General features: G+C 45.7%; 1 protein-coding gene and 1 long non-coding RNA gene across 5 annotated transcripts in view; one reads left to right on the top strand and one right to left on the bottom strand.

The window, feature by feature from the left end:
• LOC147754943 (uncharacterized) overlaps positions 1-15,515 on the bottom strand; it is a 98,317-nt gene extending 82,802 nt beyond the window's left edge. The window contains exons 1-3 of the long non-coding RNA XR_015330323.1: positions 14,563-15,515; positions 6,129-6,217; positions 5,046-5,625 (exon numbers count right to left, since the gene is read on the bottom strand). This is a non-coding gene — a long non-coding RNA (uncharacterized LOC147754943). The remainder of the gene's footprint in view (positions 1-5,045; positions 5,626-6,128; positions 6,218-14,562) is intronic.
• Positions 1-23,006, top strand: part of Eph (Eph receptor tyrosine kinase) — a 328,008-nt gene that overhangs the window by 92,124 nt on the left and 212,878 nt on the right. The gene's annotated exons all lie outside the window — the stretch shown is intronic.

The raw sequence follows: 23,006 nt of genomic DNA, 5'->3' as shown, positions 1-23,006 counted from the left end.
TATTAAATGGATGAGTCGTGTCGTGATGCTCGTCAGATAGAAGAATAGAAAAGATGTGGCAATCATGACGACAACGGCTTTTTGTATAAGTATTAACGTATCTCTACTAGATTCGCTTATTTAATGTTTTCTTCGTATCTATTTTTGCTTAACCGATATTGTACTGGCTTAGCAGCACAAATCAAACAACGAGCAAAAGCTGCTAAGGTAATCAAAGCTAAGCTATAATAGTAATTTGTCTGAGCGTCAACATGGTCGGCGGTGCCGCCGACGTCATCTTTACCGATGCCACCGTCACTGCCCTTGTGTTATTGGATAGTCGCTTCCCCTTCTTTTTCAGCGGATGGTTTCGTCAGGTGATCTGTGTTGTTTTGATCGGCGTACGGGCAATAAACAAGCGAGCCGATTTATGACGTACCTAATGATATGTAGCATTCTCCTGGCGACAGGATGTCTAAATTTATATCAACCATGTGAATGGCTGTTATATCGGCAGCATGGCTTGATACGTTCCCAGCGGCGAATGCTTGAAGCGAAGGTCGAAGAATTAGAAATGATACTGAACGAGTGTAGAGTGCAAACGGTAAAACAGAATTCAATACTGTCGATTATCATTGATGAGACGCCCTCGATCCCGAAAGATCATCCCTTTTCGACCTACACGCATAGATGCAACAATCAGATACATCGAACATCGTTCCGAAGTCGCTTGGTGATGTATCTTTAGATCGACTCCTGTCAACTTTCATTTATTGTTGTAACAGTTTATCATACTCACTTTACAAGTGCTCGTTTGTTTACGTTCAGCATCAATAATAACGAAAGGGAGTATGGGTCTAAGTACGTACTTATATGTACCACCAAGATTTAAGTTATACGGATGTATTACGCCTTACCCATTTGGTTGACCTAGAAAAAAAGGCCAACCAAAGGCTTTATCTTGTATAGATTCGGTCGATAGGAAGCTGTGACAGCTTTATGAAATCGTACGCTGAGGGGCCAAGGGCGGCTGCAGGAACAGAAAGAAAGCAGAGGCTTCTTGAAGGGCCAGCTGCCGATGTACAAGGAGTGTCTTCACGAGCCTTCATTCGCGTCTGTGTAAGTGTGTGAGGACGTTTGTGTGCTCTAGTGAGTGACCGGGTAGACGACTACCTCAAGTGAAAGGTATTAGAGGATTTAGTCGACTTATACTCTGTTCGTTCTCGTTCTTTTTTGCCTTGCAGGTGAGTGACACCTTGAGCTCCCCGCGTCCCCGAATCGACAATTATATAGCCGGTGAGAAAGGTGAACCACAAATAACTACAGCGTATGATTCAGCACCGTTGCTGCAGTATTGCATGGGAAGGGTGCGAACAAAAACTTGGCATAGGTAGTCCGTGCAGATGGCTTATAGCGTCGCGTATATGCAATCGAAAGTCAATTTGATAGTAAAAGAGTACGATGAAAAGGGAGGATTACTTCTGATACTGCTTGAGAGCGAGACGCTGATATATAGAAGACACCTTTGTGAAAATGTTTGTTAGCGATATTTTTCTTGCCAATGCATACACAGCTGGTATCTATCTTTTTAGATACAGGACAAAAACAAAAATTAACAATCAGCTAAAATATCCTAAGTGAATGATTGCGAATCCCTTCATCACTGTGTTGCTTGGTCGTGTCCACTCTTCTTTACTAATGCCGACGATTCTCATAGGGTCTATGCCGTTGTGCGCGTGTGCCTATCAGTGCCGGGTTCATTTGTTGGGCATGTTACACGCCCTCTGGAACAGTTTTCTTGTGTAACGTCCATATATATACGACCTAAGTCTAGCCCACTGCGCTCATCATCTTTGTCATTCGACTGGTGCCGTCATGATGGTGAGCAAAAGAAAAGGAAACTGGAGAAACGAACAGCCCCGGAATTTTTCTAAACGAGCAAAAGTCCTTCCGCTGCCAACATATTACATATTCGTATAGGATATTCGGACCCTGCTCACCCTTTGCTTGCCATAGGCCTTTTTTTGACTTCCAGACAGATAGACAAATGTTGCAAAAAAATTTCCAGCACCCTCGCCGTAGCTTCTACCTATCTTGCTGACGGTTCAACTGGAGCAAACGTGACAGCGATGCCCCACGAACGCCACTAACACCACCACCGGCGCCTTCGTTATAATGTCGCCATAGTGGGCCAGTGAATTTCATGGTGAGCAAGCGAGTTGGATTGAGCGAGCCAGCTAGGAACTGGGCCACTACTGCTCGGCGTGTTTGCAACTGCCTCCGGTAGGCTTAAATCAGACTGTCTCACAAGGAGCAGCCGAGTCAACAGCAGCTTTGAAGTTGTCTGTCGGAGGGTTGCTGACCGACTCGCTAGCAGTCGGGAAGTTCGTTGCTTACCTAGGCAATGGAATAGGTATCTGTATAGGGAGCTTATAGAAGTTTATGTATCGGCTAGAGGTAGCTTTCTCTGCCGGAAACTCCGTTAGTTCATAGCAGTTCAGCCAACGCGGTCTGTGGTTCGGTGCTTCCCGTCTGCCTTTGCCGTCCTGGACCGTTCTGTTGCAGTAGCTTCTTCCTGCATGCAGGCATGGTGGCTTCTACCGCATAGTTCACCTAAAACTAGCTGCGTGATGGACGGCTCCCCCTGTCTTCTACCTGTTTTCCTGGCTGATCCCCTTTTGGTCTTCCCACGCCTCAGATCTATACAGATCTTCGGTAGTACCTTTCCTGGCACTTGGACTGGGAAGCCCCAATTTCGTCCTGATTCCATCCCACTCCCTTGCACACTTCCCCTTTGGTTACCCTCACATACCGCCTCGTGCAGCTTTTACACCAATCGCTGCCGGTAGCCAACAGCTTCGAAAACCACATCTCTGTATTAGCCGCCTCCTCCTCCTCCTCCTCCTCCTCCTCCTCCTCCTCCTCCTTTCTCATCGTCAGGGTCGCGGCGGCAGACGTAATAATGTATTCTGTTTAGACCAGCACTGCCGTCACTGTATTGATGTGCCCTGTTGAAACTTGTCTGATTCCCCGAACGCTTGAGTTCCTTTCAGTTCACCCGCGACTCCTCCTCCCGGTGACTGCAACGCCTGGACCCATTTTCCATCGTTCTCCAAGCAGCAGCTTTCTTGTACGCCTCAGTGTTGCCACTTAAGGATAAAAAGAATACACTTATGGCTGCAAAGAATGGCATGCTATACAGAAAATATTCTAATTTTACGAAGTACAATAACGGAATATTATCGGTCCCGCCATCAACGTACCTGTGAACAGGGTGTGGATGAAGAAAGTTATTGTATAGCACAATATAGCTGCTATGGTAAATAATGGAATCAAATTTTTATAAGGTATGTATGGTATAGTCTTGTAGCTTTACGTTTCCGTGCTACAGGATGACTGGGCCATTACTTTGGCTACAAACAGTTGTGTGATATTTCGTTGCCTTCCCTAATTCACATCTTAAAGCCTAAGAAATACGCAATACAAAAGTTATCGAACAGGAGCAAGCAATATTATTGGGCACCAGAGCGTGCCGCTTTTCCCGACCACAGCAGCGATATTGGCTTGATTCATTCGGCGGAACGCACTATAGGCCACTATATGTGTGTCGTGATTCATCTCCCGTTCGCTGATTCGTTATAGACGTCACTTCCTTTCATCTGAACAAGCTTTGCGTCCAGTTATGCTGCTAGATTCCTGTTATTTCATTGTGAGCTCAGCTAGGAATCAGACCTGTAAGTCATTGACTGACTTTTTCCTCTGTTTTTTATATCGGCGAAAGGATGGCGTTCTTTCTTTCTTTCTGTTTGTACCTCTGCTTAGAACAGCAACCAGAGAAAGTGACAAAGGTCGCCGTCGCGACAGAAGCCGACTCATTTCTAGCATTGGAAAACTATCACTAGGTGAAACAGAGCGTCTGTCAGGTGTATACAGTCACTTGTCGCTAGACGAATGCATTTGTCTCGTCGTCGTCGTCATCATCATCATTGTCGATCTTTGCCCATGCAGCGTGTCGGACTTCTAGTACGGACACGTTCTGTCCCCCCGTGACACTGTCTACGTTCACATGTGATCTAGCATGGGGTTGTACCCCCGATTGTGTGGCAGCTCGCCTTAATACTCATCTTCTAGCTATTACTCCTTTTCTTCATCTTGGCTTTTTTTACGATTGGCTACCGCTACCAAGACAGCTATAGTTGCAATATGTTTCATTTGTGACAAACTGTGGCTGCCGTTATATAAGCAGTTGTCTATGCTTTGTTCCTCTGTCTATCCATCTATAATATTTATCTATTGAACTATGCATACTGTTTGCAAGTGGTTAACCACCATAGTCAAAATCACGGTTGTAGCAGAAAAGCCAGGAAGTTGCACTTTAAAATTGCTATTAACAATAACAACAACCACCGTAAATTTACAATGGGAATACAGTTTACGACCGAGAACACTCGACATCGTAATGAAACGGTCAGAGTCGTCGATGACTGTGCCGTTCAGCTGTACCGTAGCTTGCTACGTATATCGCATTACGACAGTAGCGACAAGAGGGATTTTCTTGCGCGGCGCTATTACAACAGGTCACCAGTATCGGAGCTGACGCGCTTATATGTCCCTGTATCCGGTTCGATTCCTCCTGAAAAGAAAAGACAGCCTCCTATCGCGGTCCGAATCCCATCTGTTTAATTCGCCAAGGCGGCAATATAAGCCAGGGACAAACAAAAAAAAATTCTTGTTACTACGACGAGGCTGCCCGTTTCGGCTGAATGATCGTGTTTCCATTCGAGCATCGCACCGATCAACCCCATCCCTAACCCACATCCGTCGAATCCGACGAACGAATACGGCCAAATATCGCAGCATGCATCAGTAATCCTAATAATAATAATAGTAATAATTCACTACAGGGACAACAGCAGCTATAGCGCGGGCATCTATAATAGCAATACATCTATGTAGAAATAGAGTGACAATGCCGGCCAGCTGGGCCTTTCCTGCGGTCCTAACTAAAAGATGTATGTAAATCTGATCAAATGTGGATCAATTTCGAATCGGAAAGGGTACATTACCTCGAAACAGTCGAAAGCCCTTTGTGGTCGTTGGAATTGGAGATGTTGCTTGGTGGTAAGGAATAGCAATAGCATGACACCTCAAGATTTCGGGCGAAGGCGTTACATAAAGTCCAAGTAATGTATAATGAACGGGTCGATACATTGCTTTTACACCGAACTTTTAGTATACATATATAATATATACGATATGGTAAATAAACGTTTCGTGCTAGGGCAAAGCTTAAATTCTCGAACGGTTTACATAGTTCCTTTCAACAGCGCTACCACCGTTGTAAACCTTCAGAGAGTTGCCGCACGGTTCATCCTGTCCTTCTGCCAGCAACACCGTTCATTTCTACGCTCCGCCTCAGATGCCTTCATCTTTATGGTCAGTGTCGCGATCGCTCATTCGACCCGTCAGGCGTCGATGTTAAAATTCTGCTCGTCTTCATCTTCGCCGTTGACGAAGAAGGCTTTAGCCTTCCATCTTTATTGCTGTTACTGCTGCTGGGCCTTTCTTTCCGGCGGTTGTGGAGGTCTACCAGGGACGGCGTTCGTTTGGAAGTGAACCTGCAGCGAACGCTCAGCCAGCCATCTCCTGCTCGTACAGAGGATATTAGACAAACTTAAACCATCTTCGTCATCAAGCCACCAGCTTATCGGTTTTTGTGTCGATAGCAGAGGAAAGATTTAAGAAAACTAGTAGAAACAGCCAGCATAACATAAGGTACACTAGATGCAATCTGCAATGTGAACGTTTCCGAGAAAAAGAATACTCGGCCATTTTCTCTGCTCAAGCGAAAGAGATGCTCTCTAAGAAAAAATGAAGTATAAGGAAGGAGCAGACGAAAAGAAAAAACAAGAGAGAGAACCAGGGAGCAAACGGGATGGGGCAAGGAGACGTGGGTCTAATGGAAAAATAGAAAAAGTTTGGTGCGAGTCACAAAAAGGGCGCACAGGGTCAGAAAATCATGAACTTATTAAGAGTCCGTTCCGGAGACGATGAACGCAAACGAGGATCAGGGTGGCGTGTGTTTACGCACTCATCTAAAACTAGTACTACTGCCAGCGATGTAGCAACAGTGTAGGAAAAACATTTACCTTTGCAGAAATAACTCAAGTCACGAAATCATTTAGCTGTCGACGGCCCTGTTGTTGACGTTGTGGTCATCGGCGACTTCAGCTAGCACCTATTTATATATGAAAAGAAATGGTTGATGATTTGACCGAAATGATTACAAAACACACGACGCTAAAGTATGCACGTTTGACTTAAGTCATATAAGAAGCGTGCACAAGATGACCTATCACGAATAGACCGTCTATCAGTATAAGTCAAAATATATTGGTGAGCTAATACAGATACTGTGGAGTAGTGAGCTAACAAGCTGACCCGTTTGAACGTTCTGCTCGCTTAAATGGTTTTCACAAGTGACCAGATATACATATGTATCCGAGGACGTGTTTACCGTTCTGTTGATTACAGCGTCCTTCTTCTCTCTATAACTCGATCCTTTTCCTAATGCGTAAAATTGCTTATCTTCAACGAACTTGCTCACTCTTACCTTAGGTATAAAGACGGCTCTAAATAATAAAAATGAATAATAGATAGCGATTAGTTGGCAAGGTTTAACTCTATTGATGTTGCTGTCGTTGGTGTGGTTCGAGGAAAATTTTTTGGCTTAGGATTGCTAACGAGTCAACCTAGTCTTATCCAGTGACCATACGAAACGGCATTGTATTTACGGTAAACGAAAGGACGAGTTTAAATAAACGCAAAACAATGGGACGAGCGGCTCCAAGAGAACGACGAGGCTATCCAGAGCAGCGGAGCAAAAGATCGCCGTCGAGAGGAAAATATCGGAACAAAACGGCAATACGAACCGACCAACAGGCGTAGATGCGCGTCGCGTAGTTAGGTTACACGTTCGACAGAAGCGTCAGCAGCAGCAGTCACCGCATTAAATGATGAACAAAAACGATGACGGTTTATGGCCGCGAGGCACACGGAGCCACAGAACCCCATCGTCGGCGGCGGCGGCGGCGATCTGCCATTACCGCCGCCACCGCCACCGTCGTCGAGAGATCACCGCTCTGTCAGCAGACGATCCGCCAGTTATCCGTCCATGTGTCCGTCCGATCGGTTGGCGGTTCGTTCGTACGCTCATTCTTTCGTTGTATTCTCTGATTAAACAAAAGCAGCAGAAATGGCTAAAGACGCTGCATTAACATCATCATTAAGCAGCGAAGGCATCAGCTACAATAGCAGCTACACGGAGCGCCTGAAGCAAACAGACCAGAAGACAACAGCCGAAGAACGCCAGAGACCCGTAGCGTGTCCGTATGCGCACCACGAAAAAAAACGCGAAAGCGAAGGAAAGTATGGAGTGTCCTGGTTTACTGCTTCTACGGAGATGGCTTCGCCTCTATCCTCGCTGTGGAAATAGCGGTCGAAGCTCGCATGCATGGTACACATCGAGACGCCATGGGCTGGCAGGTGGCGACTCAAAGAAAAACGACGACGACAAAAAACGAGACGACAACATAAAGAAGAAAAAAATAGGCAAGGTGACGTTGTTGACGTCCATTAGTGGTCATGCGGCAATTGAACGAGTGCACCCGTTAGCCAGCGGGCCAGCCGCCCTCTCGATCCATCGTTCAACGGCCGTTTGCTTGCCGTTCTGCACTCGACGTTGGCCACTCGTTGCTGTTACAGTGGAATAAGAGCAGCCGTAGCTCAACGTCGTCGAAGACATCCACGTAAGTAAGACGAAGTGGCTGCTGCTGCTGCTGCTGCTACCGCCGCCGCCGTCACTGAACAAATAACGAGGACGACAACGAGGTTGGGCACAGAGCAACAGCAGCAGAAGTCGATGATCCTGATAATGGCGTTACTGTGAATGATGATGACGACGATGTATGGAACAAGGAGCGCCACGGCGGCCAATACAACTAACAGAGCGCCGTATAGAGCTATGCTGTCGTTTCATCATGACTACTACAAACAGTCGATGCCAGGACAAAGATGGCGGCGAACTCGTTGGATATGACGCGGGTGCCCGCTACGTAAACTCAGTCGGTCGGTCGGTCGGTTGGTCGCTGAGGAAAAATCAAGCTAAAACCTCGAAAATAGTCGTTAGTCGAACAAGCGAGATTCATATGAATGAATCAAAAAAGGATGACTTTTAAAAACAACACACGACGACGGTGATCATAAGTAAGCAAGCGAGAGCACACCCGAATCGTGGACCATCGCTTTTCCCTCGTATTCTCATAATTTCTTTCGTGTTGTCGTGGCAGTAACGCCGCTGATGCTGTCGCTGCGGCAGCCGGTCGTCGCATTGTGCCAGTGGCATGGTCTGCTGTACGTGCCATGCAAATAGCTGTTGGCTTTAAGTCGCCGCTGTTGTTATTTTTACGGGCAACAGTCTTCGCGACGTCCGATGCTGTTGCAACTACTCGCTGGTGCGAAGAGCGGAATGAGAGCGGGAATCGGCCAGAGCAACAAACAAGCGTCTTGAATATCGACCATCGCTCACGCCACTGGACGCCAGCGTCTACATGATGCTTTCGAAGATATGCACACACAGACACACACACACATAGCATCATCGTATATATATATATATACTGTGCATCTTGAAGCGCTACGAGCTGGTCGCTGAAACCTAAGTAAGCAACAAAAAGTAAGTATCCATCGGTATTCTGCAATGTAAGCAAGCCAGCCAGAAAAACGAATATAGAAAAGAAAAGGGGAAAAGCTGCTTAGCAATTACCCCGGTACAAAATGACAGAACGAATAGAACAACGGCAGAACTCGGCTTACAGCCAACCCGTTGCCATAGCCCCATTGCTTCTGGGCTCCTCCATCGTGCACCCAGCATGAATGCACGGGGAATAAATTGTTTTTCGTAGGGACAGCATCCGCGTAGTAATAATAGTATCGACTCGGTATAGATAAGCTATGTACGGCACATCGGCACTCTTCGCTGTCAAATAGGACCCAAAGGAGTAAAGTATTGTTTCAGTAACTATTTTTCATTTCCCACGTTTGCCATTTTTATGTCAAGGATGACGTTAAATGGGAAGCAAGTCTTGCTTTGTTTCTTTCGATCGGTCAGCTTTCTGCTATTCCACTATTGTGTAAGGTTCCGGCTCGCTGATGGTAGAAATGTGGTTTGAAGCGACCAACCGACTCTGAAGAGCAACTTACGGAAAGAGGGAAGTTAATTGAAACAAAAGCTGAAAGCCATTATCGTTACTTGCATGCTTTTCCCCATATAACGAGGAATGAATACGATAAAGCATATAACTCCATAGACCTACAGGCTATGTTAGGCTATTTCTGGTATTCATTACCTGATACAGACGTAATTACGCTAGGTAATTACAGATGGTTCTATCAAGTACCGGGGTTGTAACTCAACTGTTGCTCTTGACAGTCTGCTCGATTATCTTTCTTAGTGACACATGTAACCCGTACTTTTATGTGACAATGCGGTTATATGTACACAATACTACCCACAGATGGATAAATAGGTAGGTAGGTAGGTAGGTAGCAAGCGCCTAGCGACCAATCGAACAGCGGTAAAGGGAGGCAGTTTAGCGACAAATCGTGATGATATGGTCGTTACCATTGTTTAGCCTTTAGTGCGGTCATACATGTTTTCAACGAGTGGAAAGTTGTCACGCCTTCTGGTTGAACAACGAGGATTAAGGATTTGTTCGGCAACGATGTAATACCATGGGTGCATTCCGGGGAAACGGGAAAACACGGGTAGAGACGGTGAGAGCAGCAACATCAGAAAGGAGCAGCCGGATTTCGTATCGACCACGAAAAAAAAATTACTTCTATTAACAGCAATAGTAATGCAAGACGCTAGTATAACTAGCTATACGGCTACCTGAAATAAAGGGGGCGACCTGTACCTGCTTTTTTCTAGCTAGTGAAAGCTGTGCGACACACGCAACGCGGCGCTGTACAGCATGGCTATTGCAGTTGTCGCCGCTGCTAGTTCCAGGGGGTTTCTCGCTTTCTGTAGTGGCAAGTTATGATTTCGCCGAGTATAGACAGTTGGGGATGCGCGTAAACTCATGGCACAGAGACATGCAAATGTGTTTACGGACACATGGCCATGTTGTGCTCCGCCGAAGGAATTTATATAGCTATGCATACATGTGCCATTTAACCACGCCTACTACAGGCCTGCTGAGCTCAGGCCCATCGAACAGGGACCTCATATTACATGTCTTTCATCTTTCCTCGAGTGGCGAATTGAGATTTCGCTAGCCTTCTCGTTAATTGTGCTATATGACTATCTTCAATGGTTAACATAAGACACAAACATATAGAAAGGTCTGACGGGAGAAGGCGATGCAGAGCAGGCCACAGCAGGCACTTACTCACGCGGAGGTAACTCACTAATCGGCCTGCGTAAGCGGAACGGGATCCAGTTGCTTGGAATCCCGTATGCACCTCAGAACAATTCGGTGGCAATCCCTCGCGTCCTTCTAGCGCTGCCTAGCGCACTCACTAGACAATTATAAACGACTTTGCTTTTTATGTACCTACTTCAACGGCAATAATAGCAATAGCGATATTTTTAATGGGGTGCAGTTTAGTGAGAGTGCTCTACATGTTTGTCTGGATATAAAAATCGGACAACAGAAGTAGCAGGGCTAGTTGCATCTAACCCATTTAAACATATACGGTCGGTGACGCCATTTTGACGCTTAAGTATTTAACAAGGCACATAAATATCACAAATACTGGAAAGACTATACTTAGATAAAGAGATAAGTAACGCTTTATTTTTAAGACTACTGAACAGTTTGCTTCTATACATATATATAAACATATATATGTTTATACGTGTGTATGTGTCCATAAATTTTGAAAAAAGAAGATGTTGGGTTGTTTTGTTTGCTACATTGTCGCAGTGTGTTAAGTAACTTCAGTATCAATGTTAGTTGTTCTTTCAGCACTAGTGCATTAAGCCAGATCGTCTAATAGGCGAGTATAAACAGAAGTTCAGAATAGCTAACAATCCTAGTCCTACCATACCGTATTCATGTCTTGAATGCGGGACGTATTGCAGTGCAAAAAAATACACAAGACGACAAACAACAGGGTGGACAATTGTCAAACATGTAACATCGTTTGTTTTTATAAATCGAATAGTTTACTGTTGGAACTAACCACCAAAATGTTATTTAAAAGCGTCGCTCTATGTTGAATCATTATCATCTTCTTTTTTTTTGGCTATTCAAATCAACTTTTGATCAAAGGGTAGAACTTTTGTTTGGCTCTTCTAAAGCTGGCAAGGCTGCTTTCACGATTACAAACTGTGGATTATGTGTCATACTTACGATAAGTCTTACGTAGCTCAAGCAAAGACATTTGCAAAATTTCAAAATCGAGTCGAGCCGGAATCAACGACGAAAGCGACGACCACAGCGACAGCGGTGGCAGCAGCAAAGTGACCCCAATGCCTTCCTTAACCCCCATTTATTTTTTCTTTCTGCTTAACCTCCATTCTTCAGGGCCCCATCTAAAATGCAAATTTGACCAGACTATACCCAGTTAACCTTGGATGTGAAGATGAAGGGGGGGGGTCCATCCCCACCTCTGAAAAATTGTGTACTGTATTTGACAGTGAATGTGAAGCCATTACTGACAGTAACGCCCACATAGAGCCCTTGCCGCCTGTGTCAACAATCATACGACGACTTGCCCAAGAGCTCGGAGCCGCATTCATATCAGTTATATAATATGTGTCGCGTGTGCCGCTACGGCTGTTCTCACTGTGTGTATTGAATGACTGCGAAGATGCTATAAAGCTTGCGCTGAACCCCTTTGTTTCTGAAGAGGGACCGGAGCTCGACTTCGAAAAGTTGATGAACGGATTGATGTGGTCGGCTTACGATATGTTGCTAGCTTAGTTTAGTAGTTGCAGGAACTACTGCCTGGATATATTTATACAAGCTACGTTCTTCCGCGCAGATATATGCTAATTATAAGAAAATAAGTGTGACTTTTTGGCAGTTTCTACTGTGTGCACCGTAGAACTTGCACTCATTTGCACGAGATACAGCAGGCGGTTTCCTTACTATGCTTTCTAATTTTCACTCCTTGTATACAAGCCGCTTACGCTTTTCGTTGTTGCTATCTAGGGTGGCCCCCCTCGTTTGTTGAAAGCGTTACCTTTTTTTTGTGGGGGATTGTAGTGGATCAAATCGCATGGGAGCAGGTTAATAAGTACGCTAATGAAAATTAAGATTGAGCCATGAACAAGAGATCATCAGGGAGCGCGAATACGATCACTTTAAAATGAGATATACATCCTAAAACATACCTACCTCTCAGATCGACAGGCCATGCTTAGTCGTCCCCGTTCGTTTTCTCTTGGTTTAACTTTTACTCTCTTTACTTAAATATGACGAAAAACTATTAGCCGCTCTAGCCCAGCTACAAGATCCACTTACACGGCGCCGTCTCGACTGCTAACAGAGCGGCAGTATCACCGGACCCTATTGCTTCTTTTACTCAGGATGATGGGGATCATGGTGAGGCTTCCGATCATGTTCTCAACTGTGAAAATAGTGATGCGATCGTCTCGTACTTACTGACCCGCTTAGTTGAATAACTCCGGATGAGGTTCCTAGCGAATCCAACAGTCGTTGGCCCAAATGCGTCCTTTTTCAGTAGGCGTCAGTCAGAAGATCTTTCGTTTTGTTTGTTGTATTAGTCTAAACACTGATTTCTTCTTGGAAAGGGCTGTTCGGAGGAGCGAACGCGGAGCAACACTAGCGGGCTAAAAGACCCAGACAAGGAGCAAAAAAGAGGGTGAAGGCTGAGCCTAAGTGTGTGGGAACAAACTATCCTGCCGCTTACGAGAGCCAATGACGATCACGGAATGCACGCATGCGAAGTGTATCAGCAGTAACATCGGCGTCAACAAGAAACCACTCTAGTGTACCAACATGTTTTTATTTAAGGCCCTCTGACCTACGAAATGGACGCTGGGGGTATTTCGTCATCTACCAACGCACCGAACCTAAAGTCACCAAAACGTTCAGGCTGAAGAAGAAGCATATTGTAGGTTCAAAAGGCACTGGCTTGAATGTATTTCATTTGTGCTGCTGTCCAATAGCCAAGAAACAGGCGGCGGTCGTACAGGCGGGATGGTATTCAGCTAGGTCTAAAAAAAACTAGTTACCTAAGGCAGGTCGCCATGGCGTAGATTTACAGATGATCATCCACTTGAACTGGTCCTACAAAAATGACAAAGCGAAGTTCGAAGTAAGCCGTATAGATGATATTTCTCTTCCTGAACCTGCCATGAACGAGTCAACGAATAAGAGGTACGCCTTAATTGAGAGCGCCCGTCTATTGAGCTAAAAGCGTAGAAGTACGAATGCTACGAGATAGTGATAAATTGGCGGTCAGCGAACTTAGCGGCAGACGGTTTTAAGAAGGCGAACCAATGGCTACGCAACCATTTTATGTGTCAGCTACGTACTTGTGAATTCTAGTCTGTAACAAAGGGTCCATCTCGATATTCAAATATTAGGAAGTATGCTACTGCTCTTCACGGAATTGAAGAACACGTAAGAACGAAGAGCAATGGTTGGCCGAGAATTAGCGGAAGAGCTCAAAAAAGTGCCGTGCATGAATAGGAACAGCTTAAACGAGTGTTTATATACCTTCGTTACCCTTATCATACCCTCATTGCTTCACTGCACTTTAACTACGTTGTGTTTATGCAAATGTTTACTATATATATATATATATATATATATATATATATATATATATATATATATATATATATTGGTGTCAAAATGTCATGGCTGTTTGATTTTTACATCTAAAAAAGATATCTATTTTTATTCAACGTCGTCATAAATTCATAGAGCAACTTTGCGAAATCGATAACCTTCTTTCAACAGATGTATGTCGGCAGGTGATTTATAAACGCACACACACACACACACACACACACACACACACACACACACACACTATACTTTCACAAAATAAAGTTATGTGTACTTGGAACGTTCTTTGATTTATATTGAACATTTCAATTATTCGTTACGGTATAACTGAGGACATAAAAACCATGTTTATATTATTTCAATGCAATAATAGTAATAGACAAGCGAAAAAATAACGCAAAAAGCATCAACGAAAACATATTCGAGCTATTTGGCTAACCCATTTCAATTCCACAATCTATTTGAGCTTGATGCAGTCAGCTAGTAATGTTCCCTAACAGCTATGCTATCTAGTCGACGCTCAATGCGTCAATGTCCTGTTACCGGACAAAAGACCGATGCCGAAGGCCTGTCCCTAATCCATCGCTTTTCGTCTCCCCCTTCCCATCCCCTAGCTCTTCGTTATTTAAAACTAAAAAAAAATCATGAAACTATTGAAATGCTATCAACGACCAATCCGTTGCGCAATTTGACGGCATCTCTTTCTTTCCCATTAATGGTCATACGGCGGCCATGTCATAGTGGGTACATTTACCATTCGCTAGCCGCGGCCCGTTACCGCCGCAGTCCGTCCAAGAAGAATCCTCTGATTTCATCGATTTGTCTTCAGAACTACACGCGTCCAACTTCCCCCACAGCTTACGAACTTTGCTTTGTACTATAGTAGTAGTAGTAACGACAGCAGTAATGGCGAGCATGATAGCGACCGTCTACAATTCCAAATAGTAAAAGACAGATAGATACACGCACACAGTTATAGCCACACATAATCACACAGAAATGTATAGTAGAATGCGTGCAGGCACATAGGGCAGACGCTGTGGTTGTTGTTGCGGTCGCAGGACCGATTTGTGTGCGTTCGTTGTCGGTCGACGTCGAACTACCACCGACAGACGGACAGACTCGCGGCACACGGCGCACCAAAAAGCTTATCTTCCTTCGACTCTTTAGATAAACAAAAACTCCTTCGTGCGAACGGCCAACGACGGCCGGTTTGTGGATCGAAAGACGGCTATAGTGACAAGAAGAACCGAGGAGAAAAACGCACTGTCTGTTCCTGTCATTGGGGTAGCGTATTACTACGACAAATTTTGCCATGACAACAGCGATACCGATTAGAACTGCAAGTATCGCTAGAGGCACTGTATTTTCACTAGTTCAAAGTGTTAACATTTCGAAGTCTTGTGATTGAAGTCCCCGTCTCGTCTGGCCTCGCGACGCTAGTGGCGAAGAAGTTAAAGGTTGTTCCGCAGTCCGGCTTACCATGACCATCGCCGCCGCGGCTAACAGACAGTCGGCATTGGTAATCGCCAGCTCAAAGGTGGCGTCTAGTTTTTCGATGACTTTCGTTCGGTAAATCGCCTGGCTTCTGTCGTTGTTTTTGTTATTGTTGTTGGTGTTGCTATTACAGACGCTGGGCACCACCAACCATGATTGGTTAGCATGCTTAGCTTTGGCGTTCAAGCGGTTCAATATTAGCAACTCTGAGTCAGATAGACGAACGAGCTAGCAAAACAACTTGTAAAAAAAAGCCGAAAGGACCTGGTTGACCTTTATTTTTAGGTGCTTAATGTGTGTGCTGGCAATATGCTGCTAGCTAGAGTGATACTTCACTATGCGCTTTTGATGTTCAGACGATATGGCCAAGTCTACCCAGTCTATGAATAGCAGTACTGTAAAAATCCATACAAAAGACTAGATCTTAAGCCATAATACAAGTGACCATTTACTAGGCCCGTTTGCCAAGGTGGTCCGCTAAACAAAAAAAAAAAAGAAGAGAAGAGGGAGAAGTAATGTTCGCTTAATCTCGTACTATTCGCGTTAAAGCTCTATTTTCGTATTTAGTCTGTATTCTATCTCGTTTAAAATCGCGCCGCTGTATTATTCATTTGTAAGTGTTTTGGAATTGTATTTAAAATAGGTCGGTTACCATGATAGGCGCTCGTACGACTCACGCCATAGCGTGAGATCACGTGCCCGAAATGGAGATTTAGGCTCGGACGTTCACTATTTCCACTAACGATGCTACGGTACATTGTTCAAAAACTACGGACCAGCCGGACATACTACAGCCATATGATCTTGATTGAGTAGTACGTAATAGTTCTGACAGGCTGAAGGCAAACAACGATCTTTACCGTCACGGCTTTCCACTTGTTAGAATGTGAGACCTTCTTAAGTGAACGAGCATAACAGCCCAGCGGCCAATTTTAATTTTCTACCCGATAATCTCAGTCAGACCTCGGCATTACACACATACATACAGACCGCAGTGTTGTATAATGTTGCATTTTAGAAGCACACACACAGGGCCGTCAGAATTGGCTTTTTTCGTCGTTGTTATCATCACTTGTACCCCTGTAACTGGGTCTACAATTGCATTGTCCGGCCCGCGTCGCGCCAGTCGATCTTCGTCGTTGTCCTCTGTGATGCCAGCTTATCCACTCGATTTTATCCATTGCTTCCTCCGCATCTTGCTCCGTCTCTGTTTGAATTATTTATTTGTTTTTTGCGTCTTCTCTTTCGCTCTGTTGTGTACGAACGCTTCGGGTGAACTGATGGGACCGTACAATGATGATGCATGCTGTGCTATGCGCTGCGACCGTTCCCTGTTGCGTTCTTGCTTGGCTTGCCTATGGCCGATCGCGACTCGCTTCTTTCCTGGCGCTGTGATTCGTTTGCCTCGACTGGGTAGCTCTTATTCTAAATGCGCCAGGGACTTCGACTTGTCCGCTCAAGCACTTCGGCGTTCAAACAGAGCGTACGTCGGCCCGTTGTCTGTTTAGCGAGCCGTGGAGCAGTAGAAGCTCCAGCAGAGCGTCAGTCGATGTGCGGAACGTCCTTTGTCGGGGCGTGCGCACCCCCCGCCGCGTGCGGGAGGCCATGCGATGATGCTCAGCCGTTCCGACACACAATTCAAACTCTGGCACTATGCCGTGCGGTGTCGATCGGCATCCGCAGATTATTCTGTCAAACTGTATGGACGGCACTCCACAGTATCTATCGTGCGGTAGTAGATCGTCGTACGGCTATGGCCAGCTACTCGCTGTGCATGTTTTTGCTGCCTGCGGATCTCTTTGTATTTCACTGCTTCACGTAGGATATACACTTTTATGAGAAGACGGCTCAGAATGGACAAAATGAGACAAGTAGTTATATGGGCTTAAGCGGCAGGAACAGCCTCCACCAGCAGTGGGACGACTTGATGTTAGTCGATTGACTGGTCAATAAACAAGGAATAACTGCAAAATATATATGTATATATATATATATATATACAAGATCTCGCTTGTCTACAGGTGATCAACACTGACAACAAACAGACTGACTAAAAGGGGTAATTGAGCTGAAGGAACAAGAAAGAAACGTTGTTCTGCCAATTGGTTGTTTTTTTTTTTGTTTTAAAGAAAACATTGTTTCGCTCTTAGTGAACGAAACATGGCACTGTTGAGCTCCGGTGCGTCGATTATGTCACCCCAAAACCCCACCAAGAAGGCACAGGTGTGCACGAGACAAATCACTTCTGGGCCGTTTTCTACGTCTCTTTCCTCCTTTAACTGCTTTTGTGTTTCATCATTCGATAACGACGAAAAGTCGATTTCGAAAGTTTCCTTCTTGACTATCTCAATAACCTCCCACTTGATACTCAGCTTTGATGACTTCGGTTACTTCGTTCGACTTCTAAGACTTCATCATTCGACTTCGAGCTTGCGTTGTTATTGGATAAGACAGAGTGCTTGTCTTCTGTGACATATGACTCAATTACTTTTCAGTGCGTCTATTCACATGGTAATCGTATCCTTCAGTACGTTGTGGTCTTGTGTCCGGCTGGTTGTGTTCGTGCGATGTCTCCCTGTCTTCTTGTCCGTTTCGGTACATTACCTTTAATATACTCTGCTATGTTGTCAAGCAGAAGTAAAGAAGCAACAGAACCAGCGAATATTGGCAAGACATGCAAACGATACTGCGGAATTTCGAACAAATCGCACAGCCGAACCGAGTGCGCAGACATGCGGTTCTAATGTCCACTAGGAAGTAAGACCAAGTAACGTTGGCGTCAAAAGACCTTTTCACTGCTTTACTTCTACTACATAAACGACAGTTCCTCTGTGTGTGCGACGGTATATGATAAAATGCGACTCTATATGGATGTGTGTGTGCCTATGAGGACACTCTTGGTTTAGTGGAGGAATCCATTTGATGTCATCATCTTTTTTTCACTAGAAACAACCATAAATTCGGCAGTGTAAGGACAGCAGAAGCAGCCGCACTGCTTAGAAAAAGATGAAAGTCGAATAGGGGCAAGTGAGAGAATGGCGACGGCAATAGCGCCAGCATAGGTGGTAATAGTGGGTCGCCGGAAGGACCAACTGAATCAAAAAGGCGAAGTGTCCTTTTAATGTCAGTAATCTTTCTGTTTTGGGGGTTGAAAACGGTAGTGAAGCCGCCCTGAGTCTGGTTGGGACTGGCCAAACCACCACTACGCTTTGGTTAGATCGTCCTTGCTCGTCGACCCTGGATCAGCAGGAACTCTCCCTGACCGCTGGCCAGAAAAGACAAGCCGTCTTTCTCAGTTCATTACATACACACTAACTTGTGCGATGTGCTGCTTCCATGACGCGGCGATTCCTGCCTTGAGCCATTTCTCCACTTCCGGCGCGAGCTCGCCATACTTCCGGTAGCCATCTTGGCATTCCTCTGACTTCTTCGCCCCGCTGCCCTCGGCATCCCTAGCGCGCAAGCCACCCCTTATGTCGTGGCCATGGATACTCATCGTGCTCTGGTGGCCAGTAGTTGCGTGACGTCACATGGAGCGTATGTGCCTGCCGCGTGACCATGCGGAGAGCCTAGTGGGCTTGCTGTCTGCCTGTCTGTGTGTGTGGATTCCAGAGAAACACGATTGCGCTCCTGGATACTTCTCTGTTAGGTCCCAGCCGCCCTTTGCAAGAATCGGGGCGGAGAGATTCCTGACGTCACATTTCAACGTCGACCAGTCGCGAACACAGTGAGACTGCGACGGAAACACCGACCAGGGCGGCGGCGACGATGAAGCACCCGGATGGGTATGAACGACGCAAGTTACATCGTCTTTTCTAAATTTTTTATTAGTACCCGTCTCTCTTCATCTGTCCCTCCGCGCCTCACTGTTCGCCTGCAAGCTCCGCCGCCCGCCTTGCCCACTGCCAGTTTGTCCGCGTGTGCGCTCCTACTGAGCTTCGCATGCTAAAATTGATACAATGTAATTTTAATGTAAAAGGTACCTACGTCCGCTCACACACGATGTGCGCTTTTTTCAGCGATTTCCGAAGCACCGTTTGTAGCAGCTTTGTAGTCTACGGCCGAACTAACTCTCAAATGAAACAATAGAACAGGCGCTGCGCCAGCCTGGCAGGACCTAGCTTAGCTGGTTGCAGTTAAAGACCAAGCGAACATCACTCGTACACAGAAAATTCACTCTTCCCTTTCTAATTGTATCTCCTCCCTCACATATGAGAAGTTGAATTTTTTTGGCTGTGAAAAAGTTGACTTACTTAAGACAAAGCTATGTTGCCGTCGTACTGCAGTTAGCCACATCAAGCACTCATAGCAGGTCGAGAATTTGACAAGTACGAACAGATTTAAGAGACACGCCCCAAAACGTGATTTCTTTTAAGTTACCCCGCTTAAATGCCTCGTCTGTCGATTTTCTATTGGGTCAACCCAACGGTTAATGACCTTCAGACACTAGTCAGGTAAATTTCTGTAAATGTAAGTTAGCTGTTTATCTTTTAATTTTAGAATTGTTACTCTCTTGATCTAGTTAAGCAGCCGCTTTGCCTGTCTACGCTTTGTACTGAGATATCGAGGGTAAAGAAAACAGAAAATACGAACAGCCCTTTAGGTCATTCTAGACCTTAACCAACGATCCCCAAAATAATTCTCTCAATTATAATGTGCGTGTATCCGTACCTTGTAGCCCTAAAAGCGCTAAAAATGAGATATTACTTGCGAAATACATTTGATTGTGCTCAGCATTGTGTTCCTTCCTTCAGTGACCTCTCCGGCAGTCCTGTTGATGCTACCTTACTCCGCCCCTCTTGTCGCCCCAGTCGGCGAAAATAGTGCTTTTTCTTTGCGTTTGGGTGCTAAAAGGAGCGCTTCTGCTTCAGAATAGTAAAACCGTTCCGAGATGCGATTACCATTAGGAGCATCGGACATCAACTTTCAGCGATCACTAACCATTCCTGCTCTCTGTTTCCTAGCTGTTACCTGCGCCGACACGGGGGCCACTATCATCGCCATGGCAGGAGTCATATCTCGCGAGCGCATGAACATTCCTTCGTCATTTGGGCTGTTTCGTGCGTTCAGATTGGCGACCACAGCCGCGGTGGCAGAACTTCCAGGCTCACTTCAAGCAGACTTGTTCGGTCAGAAACCAGCAGACAACGAGAGCAGCAGCTACTACCTCTAGTTCTTCGTGTGGAAGTTACCGTTCGAACGAGAAGGAGTAACAGAGAAAGCTTTAGGGAAAAAAACGCTTACAGAGAGAAATCCAGAAATAATGAAAAGCAGTAATATAAAGAGGGTTTCTTGGCACGCACACACCCGTTTGCCCCTTACACCTCCGGTGTCCCAGCTGCCTTTACCCGTCTTCCTTCCTGATCGGGTGCGCGTAGTCATTGAGCCCGTCGCCACCAGGGTAAACTCTGCCACAACAATGATGACGGCTAACTTCCTCGTTCGCCGACCTGGCTGCCTGCTTATAGATACTGTATATTATACATTGCACTGGATGGGCTTAGAACGACAGCTCGACCCAATGACCCGGCTTGCCTCGCCTTTTCTTAAAGGATAGTGCCGCGTAGAAAAGCAGGCAGTACAAGCAGCAAGCGGAATCAGCAGCTTAATGCGGAGCATTCTGCTGAGAGACGGCAGGACAGTATCACTTGTATTTCAGGCGCTGCCACTTGTGCTGCTGCCGACGCAGCCGTCGATTCCACCATCGGCTCCGCCTTACTCGGACCATGATCCGTAACTACTCTTCGGTCCTTGCACTCGTCGTCGACCTGCAGCCCTCGTGCGGCCTCGAACTTTTCCCAGCGAGCGTACACGCCCCCTCTCGCCCAGTCGAGTCATACGACCTGTACTTTTCCCGTTTTCGTTCGGGCTGGCCCATATTTCTCTCCCCTGCTCCGTTTGTCTCTCCTGGATCTTTTCGCTCAGTTCTGTCAACGAACTACTGCTGGCTGTCGTCCGCTTGCCTGCCTGTTAGCAAATATCTGAAGGAAAAGAGAGCCCTAGGAACAACGAAGTCGATAGCCATGCCTCGTGCCTCGGGGAGCAATGGCTCAGTGCACAGCGGCGCAGCGCTGAGTCGACAGTTTGAACGGACGGACCGAGTCGTCGAAGGACTTCCTCCGGCATGGACGCGCGATGATGAATTAATGAATGAGTTTCATTTTACCCGTCTATCGGTGGGTCGGTCGGTCGCGCAGGCGATGGCTCGTTTGGTACGGCCGTTCGGCGGCAGTGACGTCGACACTAAGAGCTAAGGCGCCAGCTAGTTCGACATAGTACAGGCTGAATTCTGCTATGCTGTATCGCCCTGTTTACTGAGACACTCATGTGGAGTAGAAAGTGGGCAAAAGCAGGTACTGCTAGAACGCGGGAAACGCGTCTGAAAACGAATATTCTGTCAAATATAGTGTACTAGAACACAATTATTACAGTGAAGCTGTATGATGTAACGCTCTCTAAAGGGACAAGCAAGGCCTTCGGAAGAAAACAATACCTAATTAAGACCTCCACGTAAAGGCTGATTGGAAAGGAGGGATTAGGTCATGTAATGAGCCCCACTATTTTTATTCTAGAGACTAAGCGATATTATTGTATTATTTTCATTTTTATTTATCCTTTCATTGTAGATATGCCAAGATGTTTGTAAGGCACTTATACATCGAGCTGCTGCGCTTCGATTTCTCCGCTGGATAACATAATGGACTCTTCCTTGACTTCTCATAATATTGAGGTTTGAACCTTTCCGACCCAAATGAGCTAGCTTTGTAGCTTGGGGCCGTTTTATAGTTTTGCAAGAAAGTTCCGATTGTAATTCGAATTACAATTACGTCCATCTTGCTCGGAAGTGTGTCAGCGGCAAGAACCTAGTCCGATCGACGCCAAGAGCCCGAGACAATCCAAAGAGACGAACGCATATGCCCCAGGCGAAAAACCTAAGTAGGACGCCGGTGGAAGATGAAACGTTGACATGTAATCAGTCGGCGGACGAAGGCCTAAGACTTATCTGCATTCGTCCTTAGCTATTGTTAGAATATTAATCCTACATACAGTCGCATGCTGCCAAACATTTTTTAGTGTTTTAGTAGGTCATACGTAACTGTGCGAGCTAAGCTTTTATTTGAGTGCACATAGGCCATTTGTCCATACCGCCCGATGCGTAAACGTGTGTTTAGCATATTATGCACACTTTCAGGAATCGATTATAGATAATTTTTATCGGAAATAAACGTGACAATGAAAACTGACAAGTTGATTTGATTAGGCCGAAAACGAAAACGTTGACCTTTTCGTCCGTTATAAATGTATTTTACATTAAACTTGAGACCTTCTATCTGGTGTTATGCCAAGCGAGATAAATTTGTGGGTTGTACGCTTCACATAAAGCGCGCTGGGGGACAAGCCTCTGAAGCGATGCAGTGTTAATTACCCTGGGTCTCTCGCCCACCCAGAGGCACTGTGCTGTAGTAGATGGACAACATAGGAGAGTTCATTAGTGAACTTAAAGCGAGATTTATCAGTTACGGGGCAACCGAGAGCGTCGACCGAAGTCCATGGCCGATTGAACATACATTTGGGTAACATACCCTGGGCAAAACCTGGAACAGGCTTTCATCGACATTGTTCCGTTTTCAGAGTTTGGCCGGATGAAATAAATTTCATTTTGAGAAGGGGGAGTTGTTGGAACACGCCTTATGCTCGTCA

This window comes from Varroa destructor, unplaced genomic scaffold (genome assembly GCF_002443255.2).
Source record: "Varroa destructor unplaced genomic scaffold, Vdes_3.0 BEIS01000006.1, whole genome shotgun sequence".
In the NCBI taxonomy this organism is placed as follows: Eukaryota; Metazoa; Arthropoda; class Arachnida; order Mesostigmata; family Varroidae; genus Varroa; species Varroa destructor.
The sequence above is the reverse complement of the archived record's forward strand: the minus strand, read 5'-3'. Positions and strand labels throughout refer to the sequence as shown.